Here is a 4,567-nt window from a genome sequence, read left to right on the forward strand (position 1 = left end):
ACTCCGAGCAACCCCTCAGTATACTCTCTAGGAGGCTACAAATGCCAGTTCAAATCATCAGTGAATGAATGAATGTCTAAATATCTGAGTGATAAATAAAAAACTATAGAACATACCAGTGGTGAGTCAGGGTCACTGACGTATTGATGGTCGGGCATCGAAGGCTCTAGAGGAATCGGGTAAGAAGTCCCATACGGCCAGCCCGTCAGCTCTTTCGGAAGATCTGGCCACCCAACATAATGGCAAGTCGAGGGCATCCCTCTAGCCCTACCTCCTGAACTGCTGGCCCTGCTAGTGGAAGGGATGTCTGCAGCTCGAGCGCGACTCGACGACGGCATAGCAATAGCCTTCCTCGCAGGAGTACGGACGCCTGTCAGTGAAGGCATCAAGAATCTGCGGACGTATGTCGCATACTCCCCCTCCTCCAGGAAAAGAATTACATCGGAGCCCAGCATAAGGTCGTTAACCTCCCGGGGAGTGAGACTCTCTGTGGACTGCATGTCCAGTGGAAGTGCTGAGGGGATCTCCTGCGTGGAATTGCCCATCGTCTGACGAATGAAGCGATCCCCGAGAAATCAGGCTCTGCCAACTGGTCCCTCAAACAAAACCCTGTATCAGGAGGCGCCCCATGCTCCGGCGAACTCGAACCGAGAATACCTGGGCATCGCCAGCCAAGGCTGCCAAGTGATCTGCGGATAACAAGTGCATAAACTGATTAGGTGTCATGAATATGAAAGATAAATCAAGGTTGAAAGCATGAAGAACTGAGAGTTCTGGTTTACCTTGGTCGGCCGCACATGTCGAAGTACTGCCTCAGATATGACAGTGTCTCCCGAGGCCTAGATCGGCACCGGCCATCAAATCTGCGTGAATAAGGGATCCCGAGAGGTACCTCAACCTCGAGCTCAGGGGTGAGTATCGGGAAGTAGACATAAACCCACAGCTGTGAAAGACAAGACAGTGGCTGTTAGAATACAGAACGTATAGAAAATGCAGGCTGTTGAGTGCAGAATACGAGTACAGAATATATAGAAAATGCAGGATGCTGAGTACAGAAATAGAATACAGAATGTACAGAGAATGCTGAATGCTGAGTGCAGAATGTAAAGTACAGAATGTAATGTGTGCCGTGTGCAGTGTGCAGGTAATGAAAGCAGAAATGTAAATCAAGGGGGCAGAATGTACCTCCAAGGCTTGCCAGTAGCCACCTACTATGGTTCCCCGCTCGCGGGAGGTCGCGCTCATGTAGCAATAAAGGGTAGCGAGGCCAGCGTCACCCCAATCAAAGTGCCGGACCTGTGATAGGTCTACCAGAGCGCTAAGCAGATAAAGACTAATTGTGTTCCCCTTGTCGGAGAACAGAGTGGTCCCAAGGAGGAACATCAAAAACCCCTGGGAATACTATTATATGGCCTCAATAGTCTCGGGCGTAGTCCATCTGTACTGCTCCGCAAACCAGGTGTACCTAACCATGCCCGGTGATCTACAGGGCGGCGGATGAGCTCCAAGCAGGTAAGTCCAAGTTGCCTTCCACTTCCCCATGTCCGCGTCATATGGGACCGACTGGCTTGCCACGTCTAGGCCCGTCACCATGGAGAAGTCATACGGGGTCATCGTCATGTCCCCGGTGGCAGAAAAATGGAAAGAATTGGTGGTGTCCCACCATCTCTCCACAAGTGCGCCCAGAAGGGTCCTGCTCGCCAGATGACGCGACAGTCTCGCGCAAAATGGGCGAAACCCTGCCTCGTCCACAATGTGTCAGACAGCATCTGGGAGATCCATGTACCACTCCCTGGCAATGATCGATCCGTATCCCCGAGTGAAACGGGAAGATACCTGCATGTGGAATGAACAGATAAATTCAGTTTCAGAATAAACATAATGTTATGTTGTGAGCTGTGTGCAAATTAAATGAATGCTGTGTTATGGACTGTGTGTTCAGATTGAGCAGTATTCTGAGTCGTGTGCAAATTAAATGAATGCTATGTTATGGACTGTGTGTTCAGATTGAGCAGTGTTGTTATGGACTGTGTGTTCAGATTGAGCAGTGTTGTGAGCTGTGTGCAAATTAAAAGAAAACTGCGTTATGAACTGTGTGTTCAGATTAAGCAAAAACCTACGTTATGAACTGTGTGTTTAGATTGAGCAAAACCTTCGCTATGAACTGTGTGTTCAGATTGAGCAAATCCTGCGTTATGAACTGCGTGTTTAGATTGGTCAAAACTTGCGTTATGAATTGTGTGTTCAAGTTGAGCAAAACCTGCGTTATGAACTGTGTGTTCAGATTGAGCAAAAACTGTGTTATGGACTGTGTGTTCAGATTATGGGTGCAACTCGGGCGGGTTCGGGCGGGTTCGGAGGTTGTCCAAGCCCAGCCCAAGTTGTGCTGAGACCTGCCCAAGCCCGCCCAAGCCCGAATTATAACCCGAGGTTGTTTGCCCAAGCCCGACCCGAGTTAAACCCGAGTTGCCCGAGTTATAAATGAATTTTAGTTTTTTTTGCAGCTACATTATTAAATTATTAAAATTTGACTCTATTTACAATTTTTTTATTTATAGAAAATCATTAATACCATCAAAATAAATAATTTATATAATGTAAGAGAGATGCCACTATAGTAGTCCTTACAATTTATGAGTGAAAATAAAAAGAAAAAAAATTAAGATTTTATGTTATTTGTATATATAATATATATTCAATATAATTTAATAATATAAATTACTTTAATATCATGTAATGGCTAATAATTTATATGTATATTTATTATTTATATATATATATAATTCGGGCTTCGGGTTGCTCGGGTTGTTTGACGTCTTTGCCCAAGCCCGTCCAAATTCAATTCGGGCTTCTGAATTTTTGCCCTAGCCCGTACCGAATTTGAAAATATTTTGTCCAAGCCTTAAAAAAATTCAGGTTGGGATCGGGTTGCTCGGGTTGAGCCCGCCCAAGTTGCACCCCTAGTTCAGATTGAGCAAAACCTGCGTTATGAACTGCATGTTCAGATTGAGCAAAAATGCGTTATGAATTGTGTGTTCAGATTGAGCAAAGCCTGTGTTATGAACTGTGTGTTCAGATTGAGCAAAAACCTGCGTTATGAACTGTGTGTTCAGATTGAGCAAAAACTGCGTTATGGACTATGTGTTCAGATTAAGCAAAAACTGCGTTATGAACTGAGTGTTCAGATTGAGCAAAAACTGCGTTATGAACTGCGTGTTCAGATTGAGCAAAAACTGGGTTATGAACTGTGTGTTCAGATTGAGCAAAACCTGCGTTATGAACTATGTGTTCAGATTGAGCAAAAACTGCGTTATGAATTGAGTGTTCAGATTGAGCAAAATTGCGTTATGAATTGTGTGTTCAGATTGAGTAAAAACTGCGTTATGAACTGTGTGTTCAGATTGAGCAAAAACTGCGTTACGAACTGTATGTTCAGATTGGGCGAAATATTGCATTATGAACTGTGTGTTCAGATTGAGCAAAATGCTGCGTTATAAACTGCGTGTTCAGATTGAACAGTATGCTACGTTATGAGCTGCGTGCCAACTAAACCAAATACTGTGTTATGAACTGCGTGTTCAGATTGAACAGTGTGCTATGTTATGTGTTGTGTGCCCAAAATGTGCTACGTGCCCAAAATGAGCTGCGTGCCCGAAAAGAGCTGTGTGCCCAAAACGAGCTGTGTGCCCAAATGAGCAGCGTGCCCGAAAAGAGCTGTGTGCCAAATCAACGGAATACTATGTCGTGAGCTGTGTGCCATATAAACGAAGTGTTATGTTGAGAGTTGTGTGCCCGAATGAACTGGATGCTATGTGCAAGTTATGTTCAGAACATGCAGAAGTACTGTGTATGTGAATGTCCAGAACGAGCAAACATGATACATTGCAGAAAATGTAAAAAGTGAAGTGCATACCTCTCGTGCCTAATGAGATAGATGACACTCCGGCTCCTGTAGCAGTAAGTCTGCGGGCGCCTGTCGTGCGAAGTCGGTAAAATGATGGAAGGTGCTAGGAGGTAAGATGTGCTCCCTCAGGCGGTACCTCTCCGGGTCAAACGGCCGTATCCTCGGAGGCAACGACATAACGTCGGGCTCATCCTCTACCCTTGGAGAGCCTCAGCCATACGGAATATCGTCGGTCATCTGAAGAAATCTGCAAAAATGAGCAAAATAAGCCAAAATTGCAAAAAGTCAACAAAAGTCTACTCTCGGAAAGAGAAAAAGTCAACAAAAGTCAACACCCGAGAAAAGGTGCTAAACTTTGAGACAAACATACCTCAAGTGGTGGAAATGGAGAAAGAAGCTTCGAAAACAAATTCTAATCGGTTCAAAGCGAAGATAATCGAAAGTTTTCGCGAAACAACTTCGTGTGGGGCGTTGGAAAACGCGTATAAAGTGTAGATCTGAGAGAGAAAAGGGTCTAGAGTTGGAGAGAAGCTGATTTCGGCCTTGTGTTTGTGAGCAAAAGTGATTTGGAGCTATCCATTTAAAGATCCGACCTTGAAAAGACAAAATTGCCCCGGATTTAGTAAACTGGTCGGCCAGCCAATTTTTCTGGTCGGCCGACCA

The sequence above is a fragment of the Camellia sinensis genome, chromosome 1 (genome assembly GCF_055761805.1).
Source record: "Camellia sinensis isolate YWXY chromosome 1, ASM5576180v1, whole genome shotgun sequence".
In the NCBI taxonomy this organism is placed as follows: Eukaryota; Viridiplantae; Streptophyta; class Magnoliopsida; order Ericales; family Theaceae; genus Camellia; species Camellia sinensis.